Source organism: Palaemon carinicauda, chromosome 39 (genome assembly GCF_036898095.1).
Source record: "Palaemon carinicauda isolate YSFRI2023 chromosome 39, ASM3689809v2, whole genome shotgun sequence".
In the NCBI taxonomy this organism is placed as follows: domain Eukaryota; kingdom Metazoa; phylum Arthropoda; class Malacostraca; order Decapoda; family Palaemonidae; genus Palaemon; species Palaemon carinicauda.
In genome coordinates, this window is record NC_090763.1 from 40486070 (window position 1) to 40506713 (window position 20644).

The following is a 20644-nucleotide window of genomic DNA, read 5'->3' on the forward strand; positions in this document are numbered from 1 at the left end:
TATCCATGCAGGACATAATGAGTAAGGAGACATCTCTATCAGCCGATGAGATTTTCCTACTCAAGGCTCCCAAACACCAGTCAAGGAAGTTGAAAACTTCAAAAGCTCTAAAAATGCCTTTCAGCAGATGGTCAAGGTCCGAGGCTGACCAACTAATCTTCGAGCGTCTCATGGCTAGGCGGCGGGGAGAGTCTACAAGGCTTGAGGAGTCTCCCTGGGCAGAGGCAGGGACTCCCAAGCCGAGAACTTCTCCCGTGGCATACCAGACGCTCGATCTAGACGAGAGTTTAGATGGGGGAAAGGCAAAGGCCGTCTTCCCTAAACTCCTCTTGGTTTCCAACCAATCGCCTAAAAGCCGTAAAGCTCTCTTGGATGAGCGAGAGAGTACAAGTTTTGTAAAGGCTGGCATGTCAGCAGGTACGCCTAAAACAAACTAAGACGGCGGCGAACGAGGAGCAACAGAGACAAAGTGTTCGGGAAACAACTCTTTAAAAATTAACATGACTTTCTTAAAGTCCATAGATGGCGGAACTGTTCTTGGTTCATCAATATCTGAAGGATGATCCTCATGCTGAGGGTCAGCAACGTCCTCATCCGAAAGTTCCTCACCTGACAACTGATGAGAAACAAGCAAAGGGGTTGGCAATGCTTGACACGCAGCGTCCACCCGCACTGGTGCATAAGTGGCGGACCAGGACGCAGCGTCCTGTAACTGCTTGACAGTCTGGGAACTGTCAACAACAACAGGTGCGTGAGGACGCACAGCGTCCACCCGAGACTGCTTAGACCACCTAGTCTGAGCAGTCAAAACAACTCTAGATTGCGGAAGTTGACGCTCAGCGTCAAAACAAGTCAACTCCGATGGTTGGCGAACGTCCTGAATGTCCCCAGGCGCATCAGCAAGTTGCCTAACGTCCAAATGCACTTTCGAAATCTAGGTACTTGAGAAGGGTCAGCCATTTTGAATTAGTCAAAGAAAATTCCAAAAACAATCCAAGTCATCAACAAATAATCTGATTCAATAAAGAGTTCAAGAGTTTATGTTGAGGAAAAACACCTGCACTGCGAAAGCTCAAACCAAAATGAAGTACTTCACCAAATATGTTGAGAAAACTCCAGGTTCTACAGCGAGTATGAATACGTCTTGTCGTCAATGTCGACAGAGAAGAATTGAAGGGTTTGTTTACATGCAAGTGGTATCTGGCCGACAGTTGGCACTGGTGGGCACACCCGCAACCTTCATAGCGATCGCTCGCGAGTTTTTTTAGTGTGTTTTCTGTCGAGCCGCAGAGTTGCAGCTATTATATATTCACCGGCTAAGTTAAATATTTAAAAATAATGATACAAAAATGATAACTTCGTAGATAATATATTTTCATAATAAAATAAAAAATTTTAAGTAATTTTTATTTTTCCTAACATACTTACCTCGAACTACTTTCTTAGGAGTTACCTGTAATCTCCTCTCAACCGACCAGAGTTTTGTGTAGTATACCCTACCTCCGTTTTCTATGGAGGACTAACCCAGGAGTAAGGAGAACGTGCCCTGAGGGTAGACCTGAGCTAGGTAGGCGTTAGCTTGGGTCCCGCTAGTCAGGAAGTTCCTCGGATGGTGCAAAAAGTCCCTGCAAGGGCAGAAAGGCATTCGGGGAAGGTAGGGAGGGCCATTACCCGAAAGTAGTTCTCGGTAAGTATGTTGGGAAAAATAAATATTACTTAAAATTTTTGATTTTTTCCAACACAGATACTTACCTCGAACTACTTTCTTAGGAGACTTACACTTTAGGAGGTGGGAGTGTCTTCCTGACCTTTAGACCCAGCTAAGCGGACGACAAGTAACCTAGATATGAACTAGGCTCTATAAAATAAAAACTGGAAAAGGAACGGTAGGGCAAACTACACAAAGAGCTCACGTTAGTGTCTAAGTACTCACCCTTTAAAAAATTTCCTGATGCTGAGTCCAGTGACAAAGTTGCAGAGACGTGTTCTTCATTGGTTACATATGTGTGGTTCTCTCCGGTAGGGATAGGAAAACGGGGATTAGGGTGAAAAGGAACGAACCTGTGTCACCTGGTTATGCTATCCACGATTGCACCTGGGGCTTCACCGTTAAATCGCTTGGAGCGCGGAGATGACTGTCCCAATGGAAAACCCGTCCAAAGACCTCCTTGAGTAATCCTTGAGATAATGGGCAGTAAAGGTCGACTGGTTCGACCAGGTGCCCGCCCGAAGGATCTGGCCCACTACCATGTTCTTCTCAAAGGCTAAGGCAGTGCTTAGTCCTCTAATGTCATGGGGCCTAGGAGTACCTGGCAGGGCCAGTCCCTCCTCCTTATAGGACCTGGCAATAACTTGTCTCAACCAAAAGGAGATGGTATTCTTCGATACCTGCTTCGTAACACCTGTGGAGACGAAAAGACTCTTGATACTCGGCCGGAGATGTGCAGTCCTCTCAAGGTACTTCCTAATGGCACGAACAGGGCACAACCTCAAATCCTCTGGATTCCCAGTCTTAGGAATGGCTGGCAGTGAGAACCCCTCGAACTTAGGATCCCAGACTGCTGGATTATGGGTTTTTGCCACGAAAGAAGGGACGAACATGAGGGAGATTTCTCTCCACCCCTTCGAATGAGAGACGTCGTAAGACAGACCATGGATCTCTCCTACTCTTTTCGCGGAGGCCAAGGCCAACAAAAAGACTGTCTTGAGAGTGAGATCCCTGTCTACAATATCTTTCATCGGTTCGAACGGGGGGCTACTTAACACCTTCAGAACCCTAGCCAAGTCCCACTGAGGCACCCTAACAGTTTGAGGAAGGCAGGTCTGTTCAAAGCTTCTGATAAGCATAGAGATGTGTCTAGAGGAGCCCAGGTCGATGCCCTTTAGAAGGAAGACTTGACCTAAGGCTGCACGTACTCCTTTTATAGCTGGGATTGACATCCCCGCCTCGTCTCTGAGATATACTAGAAAGTCTGCAATATCTGGGACTGAGGCTTTGAGGGGCTTGATGTTCTTTGAAGCACACCACTTCGTAAAAGAGGCCCATTTCGCTTGGTAGACCGCTGCCGACGACCTTCTCAGATAAAGCGACATCATCTTAACAGTTCCTGACGAATATCCTTCCTTCCTCAGGAGTCGCTCGATAGTCTCCAGGCGTGAAGGCGTAGAGACAGTGGGTTGTCGTGGAACCTGAGAAAGTGTGGTTGTTGTAGAAGATCTGGCCTGTCCGGGAGTGGCCATGGAAAAGGCATGCCAGGTCTTTTCGATCCGCGAACCACTCTCTCTACGGCCACCAGGGCGCTACCAAAGTCATCCTTAAGTTTCGGGCAGCCCTTACTCTGTTGAGCACTTGCCTGATCAACGTGAAGGGGGGAAAAGCGTACACTTCTAGGTTGTCCCATTTGTGCTGAAAGGCATCCTCCAAGGCTGCTTTTGGGTCTGGGACAGGAGAACAAAACACGGGGAGTTGTGCGTTCAGTCTGGTTGCAAAGAGGTCCATCACTGGGGAACCCCACCGTTGAATGATGAGCCTGGCTACTTCTGGGAGGAGGGACCACTCTGTTCCCACTATCTGACCCATCCTGCTGAGACCGTCGGCTAGGACGTTCTTCTTCCAGGGGATGAACCTTGCCAATAACACTATCTGGTTCGCCTCCACCCAATCCAGGATCTCTAGGGCGAGATCGCACAACTCCCTTGACTTGAGGCCTCCTTGCTTCTTTATGTACGTGACTACTGTGGCGTTGTCGCACATCAACGCCACAGTGTTTCCCCTTAGTAGTTCGATGAACTGCAGACAAGCTTTTTGGACTGCCTTCAACTCTAGGACATTGATGTGTAGGCCTTTCTCCACGTCCGTCCAGGTTCCTCTCGCCGTCTCGTTGAGGAGATGTGCTCCCCATCCCTTGTTGGAGGCGTCTGTGAATAGGAGCATCTCGGGGGGTCGGTCGCGAAGGGCATACCCTTGAGCGTATTTGACCGGCACTGCCACCACTCCAGGGAGGGTATTGTGTTTGGCAGAACTGGGATTAGTTTTTGCGGTAAGTCCAGTTGGTTCCAGGAACCTTTCAGGTTCCAATGGATGCCCCTGAGCCTGAGCCTCCCCTGGGGAACCAGTTTCTCCAATGACACCAGATGACCTATTAGCCTTTGCCAGTCCTTGGCTCTCCTGGGTTGTCCCGAAAGGAAAGGCAGAAGGATCTTTATTAGATTGCTTACCCGTTCCTCTGACGGAAAGGCCTTCACTAGTCGGGAATCCAGTGTCATCCTGGTGGAGGGAGACAGGTTCGATTTTTCTGGGTTGATCATGATACCCAGATCCTTGCAAAATTGAAGAAGCTTTACACCTTGCTCCTTCAAAACATCCTCTGAGGAGGAGAGGAGCAACCAGTCGTCCAGGTACCGGATGAGGCGAATACCCCGCTCGTGAGCCCACACCGAGACTGTCATGAAGACTCTCGTGAATACCTGGGGAGCAGTTGACAACCCGAAGAAGAGGGTCTTGAATTGCAGGATCTGGGCACCCCATTTCACTCGGAGAAACTTTCGGCTTGAGGGGTGGACCGGGATTTGAAAGTATGCATCCTTGAGGTCTATGGTCATCATGTAGTCTTTCTCCCTCAAGGACTGCAAGACCGACTTCGGAGTGTCCATTTTGAAATCCGTCTTGCAAACAAACTTGTTGAAAGCTGACAGGTCTATCACCAGTCTCCATCCCCCCGTCGCCTTTTCTACCAGGAATAGTCGGCTGTGGAAACCCGGTCCCGGGTGTAGGACCTATTCCATGATGCCCTTCTCCAACATAGTGGACACCTCTTCTTGAAGGGCCGCCCTCTTCAACGGGTCCTTGGGTGCCAGCCACTCCGTCATGGTGGCCGAATCAAAGGTGGAGGTTCCGTTAAGAACGGGAGCCTGTACCCCTCCTTCTGTATGGATACTGTCTAGGGTTCCGCTCCGTGAGCCCTCCATGCTTGCCAATGTCGTCTGAGGCATCCCCCAACCTGAGGCTTGGGCAGGAGTAGGGGGCCTCCCACTCTACCTCCTCCTGGAGGAGCGGCCTGAACGGCCTCTCCTGGAAGCCGAATACCCTGTTCTAAAAGAGGCAGACGCTGCTGGAGCTCCTCTACGGGGGGGCTGTGGCGCTGAAGCCCACGAGGAAGAAGGGGCTTCTCTCCTCGTCAGGCTAGGAGGGGCCTGAGAAGTAGAGGGCCCGTCTGATGCTGACCTCTTGTAGGGGGGCCTCCTTACCGGTTGAGGTCTGGGAGCGCCCACTTCCTTCCGTTTAACTACCTTCTCCATTATCTCCTCTATCTGTTTTAAGGGGAACAAGGAGTCACCCCACACAGGAAGGCTCCTCATGGCCCTCGCCTCCCTGTCCGGGATCTTCCGGGAAAGCTTCACCAGGATAGTATCCCTCTTGCGCAGAACCCAGTTCGCTGAAAGGGCAAGGGACCGATATGAAAGGAACGTCAGAGTCTTGCCCCCGGAGATGATAAGCTCCTTCAGTAGGTTCTGTTGCTCCGGGTCTGTCAAGTCATAGGTGACTTGTACCCCTACTAGCGTGGAGGCCCACCAGTCCAACCAAGAGGAGACGTGCACCAAGTCTTTCGACATCTCCTCCATCATCGCTGCCTCCGACTGCGAAAAGCAAATCAGAGCCGAGGAGGCTTTGTCTTCCGGGGCACCCTGTCCCAGAACTTCGAGGGAAGGCTCCACTTTGCAGGCTCCCGGCCGCTGTCCTTCTGGAGCTGTCCTTCTGTAGCAACTTCGAGGAGCTCTGTGTTTTGGGAGCTTCGGCATTGCCTGCCACAACTTTATCAACATGAGCCCATCCCAGGACTAGATCTCTGGCCACAGGCAGGGCCCCAGAAGTTTTCTGCTGGATGGGTGCCTCCATCAACCGACTCAGGCTGGACCTCCAGAAGTCCTCGGCGGTTGGAACAGGTTCCTCAATTCGATGATGCCTTCGTATCAGGCCTATTACTTTCCGATACGCCGAGTCCTCAGTCGGGGAACCTTCTCTGCTGTCAGCAGTACCTTCCGCCTGATTCCGAGGAGCCGGGTCACCGGGCACTCCTACCGGGCGCTTCGGCTCTGGATCCACAGGCACTCCCCTGTGGTGGTAGCGGACTGCCCCAACGGGAACCTCCGCACCAGGGTTGGGGGCCGGGACGGGCATCGCCGTGCCGGCGAGGACTACCGTCCGTGTAATCTCTCTGGAGGACAAGGACGCGGATCCCGTGGGCTGACCCGACGGAGGGAACCGTTCCTTTAAGTCCAAGGGCCGAGCCAGCTGTGCTGACTCGCCCTGGCTGCCCGTATGGAAGCACGGCTCCCCCGCTGGGCGGGGAGAGCCGGGAGCTTCGCGGACTTACGCCTGCCTGAAGAGGCCTTCTCGCATTGCTCCCTGCGAGGGTCATATCTGCGGCTGGAAGATGGCCTTCGCGGCGAATAATCCCTGGACCGTCGGTCAGGGGAACGCTGCAAATCACTTCTACGGGGAACGAAGACCCAATCATCATCGGGGGACCTATTCTTCCTGTACTTCCTCCGTGGGGAACGGGACCGTTTTCTACTGAATCTCGAGCGGGACCTTGAGCGGGAACGCCTGCTCCTGGACCGCTCCCTCCGTCGTCGGCGCCTCCTCCTAGCTTCACCTTCTGAAGAGATCGAAGAACCACCATCTGAAGAGCCCGACGATACTGTACAACCCGATCGACGGGCGGGAGCGGGGGCTACGGAGGGCTTCGCGACCTGCTGAGTTCCAGAGGTCGAAGGTTGTAAGAAAGAATCCGGAACCGCCGTCAGAGGAGCTGGAAAAGAGGTTGGACGCACTACACTAGGGAACCAGGTATCCAGGCCCTCTTCCATCCGCATTGGGGACCTACCTGGCGTTTTAGGGAGCCTCCACCCGAAGGGCTCACTTACCGTAGAGTCTAACTTCTCCTGGGCGTCACCAGCCGCTGAAGTACCTGAAACACAGGCCCACGAAGCGGGCGAAGAAACAGGCACAACATTACTACTCCACATGGGGTTGTCAGAGGAGACGTGCCCCCAAGCACAAGGGCAGAGTCTCCAGAACTCCCAGACACAGCACTATCAGGCTCCCCACTAGCCTGAGAAGTCCCAGCAACCCCCACTTCATACACATTAGACTCCTGGGGAAGGGCCCTCGGCACTTTCCCCGCAACGGACTTACCTCGTCCCCTACTCTGGGTAGGGGAAGGCGAGACTGAAGCCCCGTCGGACCGTCCACTGGGCGATGGTAACAGCGAAGAGATGCTAGACTTCCTGGGCGAACGTTTCGACGACTTCTTTTTAGTGCCATAATGCACCCACTGGATCTCATTCCAGCTAACACACTCATCGCACGTATCCGACGCTCCACACGACTTTCCGGCTCTAGGCCCAGGACAACGGCGGATCTGCTCCATCGCACACAACCACAAGACACAGGAACGAAGGGAATAATCAAGGAATTCACTTGGGAAACACAAGGAAAGGCAGTGAACACGCGAGAACACAAGGGATAAGCACAGAGATACCACGTGGTAACCACGTGGGACACACGAGTCGGGACACAAAGGGTCGTAAGAGAATGAGTGCGGCGTGATGGTATCACGACGTGACCAGAGAACTTACTGGCTAGCGCGACCCAAGCTAACGCCTACCGTCAGGGCATGTTCTCCTTACTCCTGGGTTAGTCCCCCCCTCACACACCGGTGAAATGTCTCACTTCACTTAGAGGTAGGACTTGACTTGGGGGACAGGGCTGGCGGGCAAATATGTGTAAATAGCTAAGGTTTGTATGGTTAGGAAAAATACAAATTATCTCCGAATTTGTCATTTGTTCCGTAACCGAAATACAAACCACGCTATTTACATTGGGTGACTTACCCCTTAGGAAGGGTGGAAAATCCCCAGCCATACTGACTTTGGCTTACCCGGGGACTCATAATCCGAGTGAGTCGCACTCGAGAAAAGGAGTCCCTACACCTCACAAGTTCCTTGCTCCGCAAGGAAACGTGTGGCCTACATAAGCTTGTGTGTGAAGGAAGAAAGTGTGACCCGTCCTAGGCAGTTGACCTTGAGTTCTAGAAAGAACCCTGGGTCAGGACGTTCCCAATACCACCTCATCAGGGTATGGGGGACGCGACAGTATTGTCTCAATACTTGGAACACAAGGAAGCATGGTTTACCTGCAGAGGTTTGAGGTCAGCTATGCAGAGACCAGGATGCTGCTTCCCCAGTAGAGGGGGGGACAATGAAGAAAGAAGTAAGGGCCAGACATACTTCTTCCGTTCATGCAGTCTAAAACCTGGTAACAATGCCCTCAACCTTCTGCTACCTGTCCAAAAAGGAGCCTGAGGTTAGACCAGCTGTTGTGTAGCCACCACAGAGCGATAGAAACGTATCGATACTCCTGTGGGTCACGCCCTGCAGGAAGTGGGCTGCGAAGGTCATTAGACGCTTCTAGACTGCAGCTTGTAGCACCTGCGTCACAGAGTAGTTCTTCTTAAAGGCGAGGGACGTTGCGATGTATCCGACATCGTACTGTAGGGCGACGTGTTGGGGGAGGGTCTGGATTCAGGTCGAGACGAATGCCCCCGAGTCCGAGCTGAAAAGGCATACTGGTGACTCTTCCGTGTCCTTCCTGTGCTCCCAAACCGGGCTTGTACGTGAGGACAAACTGCAGCTGTTCTCAAAGATAACCCCTCGGTTCCCTTACTGGCAAGAAGGAGAAAGTCTGGGTCATCTGATACAGAACGGAGACTCAAAATCTTGAAGGAGTCGACCTGAAGGTCTGAGACTCTAAGATTCTGAGTCTAGAAAACAACTCAGGAGCGAACCTGAATGTTACCTCCCCCTGTTCTCTTGAAAGGGAAGAGTCGTATGAGACCATGAAGATTGCTTACACACTGGCCGAGGCCAGAGCGAGCAGGAGCACCGTCCTCCAAGACAGACGACGATCAGAGGCCTGACATAATGGTTCGTAAGATCTCTTAAGGGACTTAAGAGTCCAAACCATGCTCCATGGAGGAGGTCTCACTCCGACTGGGGGCAGGTATGATCGTAGCTTCGCATGAGCAAAAAAAGATCCAGCGGGAAGGAAAAACCTATTCCTTCAGCCTGAAGGCCAGGGAAAGGCTGAGCGATAAGCTTCACTGCCGAGAGCGGAAATGAGTTTCCTCCCGCCAATAAGCAATAACTCCGTTATTGCTGGAGTAGAGGCCTCAAGGGAGAGGTACCTCTCCCACGACACCAACCACAGAACACTCTCCACTTCGCCTGGTAGACCCCTGCGGATGACTATCGCAGGTGACGCGACCTCCGCCCCGCGCCTGTTGCAGGTTGTTTTTTCGTGAGGAGGCGGCGTAGTCTCTCCAGGCGTGAAGCCGAAGCGATGCTACTGCTTGTGAAAGATGTTGTAGTGTGGTTGAGTAGCCTGTGTCGTGGAAGAAGCTCTCCCGGGAGTTTCGTCAGGGGATGCAGAAGATCCGGAAACCATACTGCGTATAGTTGCAGCGGAGCTCTCAGGGCCATCGAAAGGTTGACAGACAACCTGGTCTCGTTGAGACCCCTACTCAACAGACAACAATGGTGGAAAGACGTAGGTGTTGATGCTGTCCCACCGTCACCGGAAAGCATCTTGCCAAAGAGTCTTGGGGTCTGAGACTGGGGGGAAGTACAGCGGTAGCTTGAAGTTCCAGGCTGTCGTGATCAGGACCCCCAGGCCAGGACTTGCTGGTTACTAGAAGCCAAAGACCCCCAGGTGCTCTCTATCTGTGAGGCTCTGCTCAGATTGTCGGAAAGAACATTCCTCTGCCCGGAATGAGCGAGCCGATCACGGTATCGAGTGGACTTCGGATCATCTCAGTATCCCTACTGCAAGATGCGAAAGTATGAAAATGTGCCTCCCTGCTGGTTGGAATACGCTAGTACCATGGAGCCGTCGCGCACGGAGCGACTCGGCAGGATCTGTAGAAGGGCCAGACTATGACCTCTAAGCCTACCTGAATGATGAGGAGGTACCCTTCAGGTCCTGACCATGGGCCTGGACCGGAACATGCCCCCCCACCCCCCTCTTTTCTTTGACGAGTCCGAAAACAGCATCAAATGCGAGGAAAGGACGAGAATATCCACTCCCATGCAAGAGGTTCCATAGGTCAACACCCATTGCAGGTCTAATCGTTCCGCTGGTCCCATAGGGGCCAGAAAGTCCGGTTAATCATTGCTTTAATTCCACCGGAACTTGGGCCGCCTAACAGGGAACTTATCCTGAGGCGCCCGTTCAGGACGTAGACGGGTCAATGAGGAAAAGAGACCCAGGAAACGTTCCAAGATAGGGCTGAAAGCTCTCCTTGACTGAGAAAAAGTCCTGCGACTCTCCTCAGCCTCGCCACAGTCAACTGAAGGGAAGGCTCGGAGAAGGAGTCAAACTCATGGCTAGATATTCCAGATGTTGAGGCAGAAGTAGAGATGGCTCCCAGCGAATTACCATGATACCTCACTCTTGATAAAGTCCCGGAAGCTTGTCCTGGTGTTGAAGAAGGTCGAACCCAAGACTACCGGAGTTGGCCAGACCTCCAAAACGCGAGGGGGGCGGAAGCCTGCTCCTGAGAGGCCATGAGGAAAGCAGGGAGAGTTCTTTGGTGAAAACCTGCGATGCTGCGGTGGGATCGCCACACAGCGTTTCAAGCAGGAACATCTGTAGTCTAGGCTGAATTCCAAGTGCTTCCTGGAAGATGGATGGAATGGGACCTGGAAGTACCCGTCCTTCCGATCCAGGGCATAAGGAGTCTTGCGGTCTCGTTACCAGTCTGATCGACTCTGCTGTTCCACGCTGGACGAAGTTTGTTCGACAAACTTGATCACAGCTGAGAGGTTGACGACGGAACTCCCGTCTCAGATGCTTTCCTACAAGAAAGGATCGACTGAAGAAGCCGGGGGAGGAAGCCGTCGATGACCCTATGAAGGACCTTCTCCTAAAGCATGGATCCTTCTGGCCAACGGGCAAACCTCTTGCCGATCCCATGGCATAGAGGCTCAGCGACACTGGATTCGCTGACAGTGGCGGAGAGATGTTAAGAGCAAGGCTTGATATCCTTGGCTGATCACGGAGATCGTGCAGGAATCAGCATCGGAAAGCTGTTATCCAGACGAGTAACCTTAGGCATCCCCCCCGGTGTGAGACCTGCAAGGGGGGTTGCCAATCCTAGAGTTTGTGAACTCTGACGCTCCCTCTAGGATTATGCCTCCCCGGAAGAACTTCCCATCCTACTTGTCCCTGACAGGAGGGGACTGCTATTGTACACCTTGTCTTAGCTGCCGTAGCCGGTTCCGATAACCTAGGCTGACGAGGCTGAATGAAGAGGTGTCGGAGACTTGCAGGGTCTGGAAGTAAGCGCCTTGGAGGTGTGAAAACGGAATTCGACTTCCTCCACACAACAGCTGTCCATTTCTCTGTCCTTGGGCTCAAACAAGCACTTCCCAAGGATGGAAGAGTGTCTGAGCTTGTCGACATCCACGGATGGGACTCCCGAGAGGAAGCCCTCGGTCACTGCGTCTAAAGGCTCCAGCATCGAGTTTGCCCGCAAGTTCAAAACTTGGCGACGGAACGCAAAGGTGCTTGAGCCCGAGAGAAGGAAAGTACCCATGATCTTCCTGGAGCTTCCTTGTACAAAACCTCGGGTCGCAACCGGGGAGGGAAAGGCCTGGTAAGCCCCTCCCACGCGAGGGCACGTAGGCGCAGGTAGCGCGGGTGCGAGGGCACATGGGCGTGTGGTAGAGCGGGCGCGCGGTTGCGAGGTCACGAGGGCGAGCGCAGGCAGCCGGGAGACCGACGGCGCGTCGGCGGGCGATGGCGCATCTCGGCGAGCGATTGCCCGAAGGCGAGTGAAAGCGCGTTGGCAAGCGATGGCACGTTTGGCAAGCAATGGCGAGCGGTGCAGCGTTAAAAACGCTAGCGCGCAAGCGAGAATCGCGCGGGCGCGTAGAAGATCGCTGACGCGTAAGAGACTGGAGAAGGTTGACGGCGAGAAGGCAACCGGGAAAGTTCTAGCCTGCGCCCAGGTCTGATATAACGTGGGCGAGAGGGCAAACGTTAGCGCGCATCGCGCTAAACAGAAGGCGCGCAGGTGCATCAGGAAGGAGAGCGCTGATGCGAGCTGTCAAGCAGGCGATCCTGGACGTTCAGAAAAACCGTTGGCGCCCATTGTCGCGTAGCAGGAAAGGGCGTGCAGATGTGTGCTGGCGAACTGAAGAGAGCTGGCGCACAGAAGGTCAGGTGAGAGCTGAAGAGAGCTGGCGCACAGACGGACAGGTGAGCGCTGGCAAGCAGGAAGAAGATCTACGGCTAGACTCAGCTACCGGAGATCGTGGTCCACAGCAGGCGAGCGCTAGAGCGCTACTGCGCGCGGGCGCGCAGGAGATCGTGGGTGCGCAGGAAAAAACCTGGCACTTAAGGGACTTACCCACACTGTGGAATAAGCCCCTTAGACCCGAAGATACCGGTGCCCGTTGTAAACAGGGTGTGTTGGTGCCCACTGAAGACTAGAAGGTCTGGCAGGAGAAGCAGCAGCAACGGTCGGTACTCGTCGAGGAGGGTCCTCTGCGGAGAACGTCAAACAAAGATGAAGACGACCTCGGACAGGAGCAACACCCTCCGACCTCCGAAGAGGAGTCTCTGAACGTGACCTGCCCCGACGGGAAGAGTCACTTGCAGGAGAGACCGTAGGCATCAGCTGTCCCCAAAGGGAAACTGAGCCCTCAGCAACAACAGCAGGAGGAGTCCTCCGAAGAGGAGTCTCTGTGGTGAACTCCCCCCAGAGGAGAAGCACTCGCAGGAGAGACCGTAGGCTCAACTGCCCCCCGAAGGGACAGAGGCTTCAGCAACAACAGCAGACGGGGGCCTCCGAAGAGGTGTCTCTGTGGTGCACTCCCCCTCGGGGGAGAAGCACTCGCGGGAGAGACCATAGGGCTCAGCTGCCCCCCCGAAGGGGATTGAGCCTTCAGCAACAACAGCAGACGGAGTCCTCCGAAGAGGAGTCTCTGTGGTGAACTCCCCCCCGGGGGAGAAGCACTCGCAGGAGAGACCGTAGGGCTCGGAAGCCCCCCCGAAGGGAACCGAGCCTTCAGCAACAACAGCAGAAGAGTCCTCCGAAGAGGAGTCTATATGAGTGTCCTCCCTTGTGAACGAAAGAGGAACACTTCGTAGAAGAGACTGGTCAAAGTCAATGACCCAAAAAGAGCAATCCTCCGAAGAGGGGCTCCTGCAGTTGCTCAGCCCCTTGAGCGTAACTGCAGGTGCGACCGCTCAGCACCAAGAGCATAGTCGCACGAAAAAGGCAAGAGGAGTTCCCCCCAAAGGGAAAAAACTCAAGCCTGGACGGGAAAACTTCCCTCGGAAGGGAAGTTACCCACCCAAGGAGGCGAGCCTCCTGAGTGTTCTAAAATGAACTGGAGAGCTGTCAGTCGTCACGGGAGCACTTCCAGGAGAAGGTGACAAGCCCCTGACGAAGGTCTAAAGGGGAGGCAGCAACAGCAGATTCCCCAGGCCCCAACAAGACAGCTCGCTTCGTTGCCACATTACAGAAACGAAATTAGATCGCTAACTGCAAAAAAATAAAAAACAAAAACATTAGTTAACATTCATTACCCCGGGAAGACTCCGAAGAGGAATCCCGAGGGAAAAGAACACAAGAATTACACAACAGGCACGTGCCCTCAAAACCACTTACACTCACGGAAGGAGAGCTGTAACCAACACAGAATTATAACAATTATAATTATGTAATTATGTAATTAAAATACAAATGTTCACTAAATAAAGAACGAAACCCCCGAAAGGAATCGTTCTACAAAACTGAAAAGTCAACAAATACAATTAGATTCATAAACTAATTGAGACAAAATGTACGGCATAGCAACCCAACCCACATGGGAAGGAAGCTACTCAGACGTAGTAAAGGTATAACGTAGTAAAGGGTAAACGACCTCAAGAGAGAGAGAGAGAGACCCAAGTCAAACTCGATCGCGACCCATGAAAATACACCGTGGTGGCCTAACTGCCGAGGGCTCCACGGAGATATCGTACACTGTACACAAAAGCACGAACTCTGAAAAGGAAACTTACTGATTTCTATACTCAAATATATACATAAACACGAAAAAATGTTTACATATATTTTGAGTATAAGAAAAGTAAGTGATTAAGTAAAGACAAAACAAATAATGGCTGCCAAGCGAGGACGAAGACAGGCACGTCTGTCCATCGTCCGAGCCAAAAATGAAGTGAGACATTTCACCGGTGTGTGAGGAGGGGAGGGGTAGTAAGCTACCCCTCCCCCTACCCCTGCTAACTAGCGCGGGGTAGTGAACCCTCGTTAAAATCTAATGGCTCGTCAATTTCAGCTACGCCGAAAGTAAACCCAATGTAAATAGCATGGTTTGTATTTCGGTTACGGAACAAATAATAAAAATAGGATCAAACTGTTGTGGTACCGGAGACGTCACGTCTACCAAAAGCTCTCTTTCTACCCCGTTTAAAAAACACGCAGAGCATCCAGAAGACGATAACCAGTTTGACGGTGGAGAAAGAGCATGAACCGATGCCATGCTAGGCTCACACAACTGTCCTGCAACTGGGCAAGTTGAACGTTATTTGACAGTTGCCGACATCCTAAAAGAATGTTTGGTAGGAGAGCGTTCTTCGGTAGAAAGAAAAAACGCTCAGGACTGCTCCAAAGATTACAACCAGAAGCTTGCGGTGTCATGGTAGGTCGTTGATTGACTATGTCCACCTTCCTCTTCAGAGGTCTGGAAGTTGATGCCAGACTCATCTGAGCTGCGTCATCTGAAGACGACGAAAAAACTTTCACCTCACCTTTCCACAACGATACAAAGAATCGTGAGACTATATCAATTATCATGAATACTACGCCGTGTAAAATTAACTGTACGCTAATTTTCTTTAATCTATGCAAAAAGATTAGCTAAAGAAAAAATACTAAAGGACAAATATTATTGTAAAATAACATATTCTTTTTTATCTTATACAACTTAAATACTTTGGTTTTTAAGAAGAATTTACTTTTCATAAATAACGATACAAAGAAAATTGTAATACTGTATCGATTGACCGAGAAGTGCGTAGCCTAAATTAAACCAAACGCTAGTTAAGTTAATCTTTGAAAACAGATCGAAGATTATCTAAAGAAAGTATATTAAAAGGACAAAAATTTTCTTAAAATAACATAATCCTTTTATCTTATAGAACTTAATACTTTGTAAGATAGTATTCAATTATCATTCTTTGTAGAAAAAGAAAGAAAATGCAAGTCATACTCAAGCTTACGTCATATGACTGTAACGTCATAGAGAAGGCGGGGTGTTTACCTCCAGCCATCATGCTTTCGTTAGTTTACAGTAGGTTGAAAAAACTTCTAATCCTACCTTTTAAACTATAAAATGGAGATCAAATACCAAACAAAACCAAAATAAGCGAATGCTAATAACCATATTTAGGCGTACATCAACAAGATAACTGCTAAAATCCAGGTCAATCACGAGTGAATTCCAACGATGTTGTCGATGTGACCGGCAGGGAAAATCTAGAGATTCATGGAATTGTTCTGTGTAGCTCGCATGTGGGCGCTAGTGTACACCTGGCTACTCTATCTGCGATTGCCGCGAGTTTTGAATTTCTGCCGGACGTCAGAGGACTAAAGCTATTTTTATATAACCAGCGGGTAAGTTTAATGTTTAAAATCGTATTTTTCCTAACTATCCAAACCTTAGCTATTTAATAGGGGTATTACTTTCTGCGTAGCTGAAATGACAAGCCATTAAAATTTAGTAAGGGTTAACAACCCATACCGCTAGTTAGCGGGGGTAGGGTAGGGGAGGGTAGCTTGCTACTGCACCCCCACACACACCTGTGATTGAGCTCACTTTGCTTGGAGGTAGGACTTCAAGGGGGATAGGGTTGGCGGGTAAGTTTGTTTAAATAGCTAAGGTTTGTATAGTTAGGAAAAATAGAAATTATCTACAAATTTGTTATTTGTTCCATAACTGGAATACAAACCACGCTAATTAATAGGGATGACTCACCCATTAGGTAGGGCGGACGTCCCTGACAATCTGGCTTTTGGCTTTACCCGGGGGCCTCTTATCTGAGCATGTCAGTACTCAAAAATAAGGAGTCCCAGCACCTCGCTAAAACGTTGCTACGCAAGATCCGCGGCCTACACAAGCTGTGTGTTAAGGTATATAGAAGTGTGACTGCCCAGGTAAAGTTGTTCCGGGTTCTTTAGAAGGAAAAACTGTGTAACTAAGACTTTCCCAATACCACCTTGCCAGGGTATGGGGACGCAAGAGTATTAGCCTTAATACTGTACTAGGTACACAAGGGAGCATGGTTTACCTGCAGTGGTTTGAGGTCAGCTGTGCAGAGAACCCGGGATGCTGCTTTCCCCAAGAGAGGGGAGGATGAAGAAAAGAATAAGGGCCAGTCAAACCTTTTCATTTACGCAGACTAAAACCAGGTAACAATACCCCCAAACTTCTGCTACTTGTCCAATAAGAGCTTGAGGTTTTAAACCAGCAGTTGTGCAGCCACCACAGGACCGATAGAGAATGTATCGAGTCTCTTGTGGGTCACGTCTTGCAGGTAGTGGGATGTGATAGTGGTCTGACGATTCCACACCCCAGCTTGAAGAACCTGCGTCACAGAAGTTTCTGTTGAATGCCAGGGACGTAGCTACGCCCCTGACATCATGAGCTCTGGGGTGACGTGAAGGAGGAGGGTCTGGATTCAATGCATGGTCTATGATCTTGCGAATCCATGCTGAGATGATGTTCTTGGTGACCCTCCTCTTGGTCCTTCCTGTGCTGACGAATGGACCAGAAAGACGGCCTTCATCTCTAGGAGATTCATGTGGAGGTACTCTTCTGACTCTGACCAGTGTCCTGAGGTCGTGTGGTACAGCACGTGGGGCCCCCAACCCTTTTCTTTTGAAGTATCTGAGAACAGCATCAAATCCAGGGGGAGGACAAGAAGATCCACTCTCTTTCAGAAGTTCTCGTCTGCCACCCACCACTGGAGGTCCGTCATTTCCGCTGATCCCATGGGGATCTGGATGTCCGGGGAATCAGGAGTCTGATTCCACCAGGACTTTAGTTGCCACTGGAGAGATCTCATCCTGAGGAGACCACTGGGAACTAGACGGGCCAGCGATGAAAGGTGACCGAGGAGACATAACCATGTTTGGGCTGGAAGTTCTTCTCGTCTGAGAAAAGGTTTTGCAACCTTTCTCAGCCTTGTTATCCTGTCGTCTGATGGGAAAGCTTTGTGGAGATTGGTGTCTATAATCATGCCTAGGTATACCAGTCTCTGTGTAGGAAGCAGGGATGACTTCTCGAGATTTACCATGATCCCCCAGATCTTGGCAAAGTCTCAGAAGTTTGTCTTGGTGTTGAAGAACGGTTGACATCGAGTCTGCTAGGATTAGCCAATCGTCCAGATAACGGAGGAGACGGATGCCAATCCTGTGTGCCCAAGATGACACTAGGGCAAACACTGATGAAAACTTGAAGTGCTGTGGAAAGACCGAAGCACAGCACCTTGAACTGGTACTTTCTGTTGTCTAGGCTTAATCTTAACCCAGTTACCCCCAAGCTATTTGGAACTTTCCAACCCTTAACCCACAGGCGTTTTCTTTTTCAAGCACATTTTTCAATATATTTTTTCTAAATGGCGCTAACAGCCATAATTTTCGTCATAGAGAGGTCAGGTTGGTCTCATTATTTTGGAAAATGTCTGATGTCTCATAGTCATCAAAAATATGCAAAAATATATGAATAGCAGTTTTTAGCAAAGACGTACCAGTACGTCCATGGGGGTAAAGGGATGAGTTTTGTGAAACGTACCAGTACGTCTATTGGGGGTAAAAGGGTTAAGTACTTCCTTGAAGATGGATGGACTGGGATCTGGAAGTACGCGTCCTTTAGGTTCAGCGTACGCATGAAGTCCTGAGGTCTTACCGCTAGTCTGACCGTGTTTGTCGTCTACATGCCAAACGGAGTTTGTTTGACAAACTTGTTCAGGGCTGAGAGGTCGATGACTGGTCTCCAGCCTCCAGATGCCTTTCTAACAAGAAAGAGTCGACTGAAGAAGCCTGGGGACCCGTCGAGGACCTCTTCGAGAGCGCCCTTCTTCAACAGGGTCTGGACTTTTACCAGAAGGGCCTGCCCCCTTGCCGATCCCATAGCAAGGGAGTCTATTGACACTGGATTCCTGGTCAGGGGAGGGAGAGATGTTATGAACGGGACACGATATCCTAGATGAATCACGGAGATTCTCCAGGAATCGGCCCCGTGTTGCTTCAACCTGTCTGAGCAACTTTGTAAGCATCCCCCCACTAGTGGAAACACAGGAGGAGTGCCTATCCTAGTGTTTGTGGCCTTGGCAGCTCCCTCTAGGATTCTTTCCTCCAATGGAGGACTTTTTGCTTTTCCTGTCCTTGACAGGAAAGGGCTGATTAGACGCTGTTATCTTCGCTGCTGGTTTCGTCATCACGGTCTTGGTTGGACGGGACTGCTGAGGTGCTGGAGGTTTATAGGCTTGGATGTCAGAGCCCTAAGGAGGAGGCAGTCCCTCAGCAGTAAGTTCCACGTCCCCTCTAGGGAAGAATGTCTAAGCCTATTCATCTCGACGCTGGGGATCTGTTGGTGGAACCTCTCAGACACTGCATCTTGATGTTTCAAGATTATTATTTGCCCACAAATTCGAAACTTGGTGGGCAAGAAACTGGATCGTGCGAGTGCCTGAGAGGAGAAAGATCTCCGTTGCCTTCCCGGTACGATCCTTATCAGGATATCCAAGGTCCCTAACCAGGTGTCCAGCTACAAAGTAGCTTGCATCGCATACTTAGTGACCTTTTCCTGGTTAAGGACTTCAGCCGCCGAGAACGAGACCTGCCGGCTGGAGTCTCCTTCAAGAGGGACTCCCCTGGTTAGCTCTTCCTGAGAGTGGTGAAGTGGAAGAGCTAAACTGGGCTCCTCCAGGATCTCAAAGTACCTCCTCTGCTGTACACATGGAGGTGGGAGGAGCTTGTTCGCAGAGCCGGCACAGTTGGAGGAGCCAAACTCGGAAAGCTGATGGGCGAGCTTGTCCCAGGTACTCTTCAACCCCTGAGACCAGGGCAGGGCTGCACTGGTCTTTGAGGGTTTCTGAGTGCTGAAGACGCGGTCTAAGACCGTGTCCTTACCCTCTCGAGAAAGTATCTCTGGGTCGGAAAACCCGTTGAGAACACTCATTAGAGTCAAAACCTGTCAGAATGCATGTTCTGACTCTTGTTGCTCTCCTCCTGATGTTGGACTCGCAGCGAAGTCTCCTTCTGCCCCCAAGAGCTCTTCTTGGGGTGAGTCGCGGACATTCCTCAAGTGGCTGGCTGTCTCCGTTCTAGAAGTCCTGGTGGAGGACTTTGGCAGTCTTGGAGTCTTTAGATTCTTTGCGAGGAAGGAAGTAAGACTCTAACATCGAAGGCCTGAGTGTTGTGTCCCTCCTGATCTCTGACTGAGGGGAACTCCCTGCATGAAGGGAGGTTTCCTCCAACGGTGGATTTGAAGAGTGCCTCTCCTCACGCAATTCCCTTGGTGAAGGATGGGCTTCATCAGACAGGAAGGGAGAGTATCCCTGGAGGGACTAACCTCGATGGTCTGCACGGAGTCAACTTCACCCTCGGGGAAGTGACCGCGTCGGAAACTCCTCTTTTCCTCTTCAAAGGGGTAGAGGAAGCCATGGTTCCGTGTCGTGAGTCCAGAGCTATAGGTTGCTCTGACGAGCGGCCGGACAGGACAGGCTTGAATGCCTGCATTACAGCTTTGACTAAGGCACTGAACCAAGAATGCTGACTGACTGATGCACTGTCAGACAGATCCCTTGAAGGGAAAGGGACCGAAGGTTCCCTACGAGGAGTCACCGTAATAGGTGGGTCTGCCTTAGAAGGCAGTTTAGGGATCCTGAACCCCTCTGCTGGTGTCTGTTTCCCTTCTCCCACAGGGCGTGCTGGAATGCATTTGCGGGGAGGGGAATGAGGCGATGGTGACCTTGCCAGGTGTAGTTCCTGCTTTCGTGTCTTCTGGCGCACGCAGGAGAATATTGGCGTGCAGGAGAGTATTAGCGCGCATGCACAGGTGAAAACTGGCGCACAGGCGAGTGGTGGTGCGTGCACGCAGGAGGGACCTGGAGCGCAGGAGACCGCTGGCACGCAGCTGAACACTAGATTGCACATGTTGTTGACGCATAGGAGATCGTGGGCGCACAGGAGAGCGCAAGCGTGCAGTTGTGAGTGGACGACCTCGGGCCTGTGAGCACAGTGTGTGCAGGCGAACGTGGACATGGGCGTATGATGTTGCTGCCGTCTATGAAGGCGAGCAGGTGAAGGGGCGCGCCGAAGTGCTGTAGAGTGCTGACGAGCTGCTGGTGAGCGCTGATGTCCTGTAGGTTGGCGAGCTACAGGGCGATGGCGCGCAGCTGCGCAATTTGGTAGAGCCTCAAGAGGCTTTACCAGTGACAAGAACGGTGATGGAAGGTCGGCAGGTCTGAAGGGTGGATGGTCAAGAACTGGGATGTGCCCTTTGT

The 20644-nt window shown here is 51.3% G+C and overlaps 1 protein-coding gene across 3 annotated transcripts in view; it reads right to left on the reverse strand.

The window, feature by feature from the left end:
• The window catches only part of LOC137631140 (USP6 N-terminal-like protein), a 268611-nt gene that overhangs the window by 231217 nt on the left and 16750 nt on the right, over positions 1-20644 (reverse strand). The window lies entirely within an intron of this gene.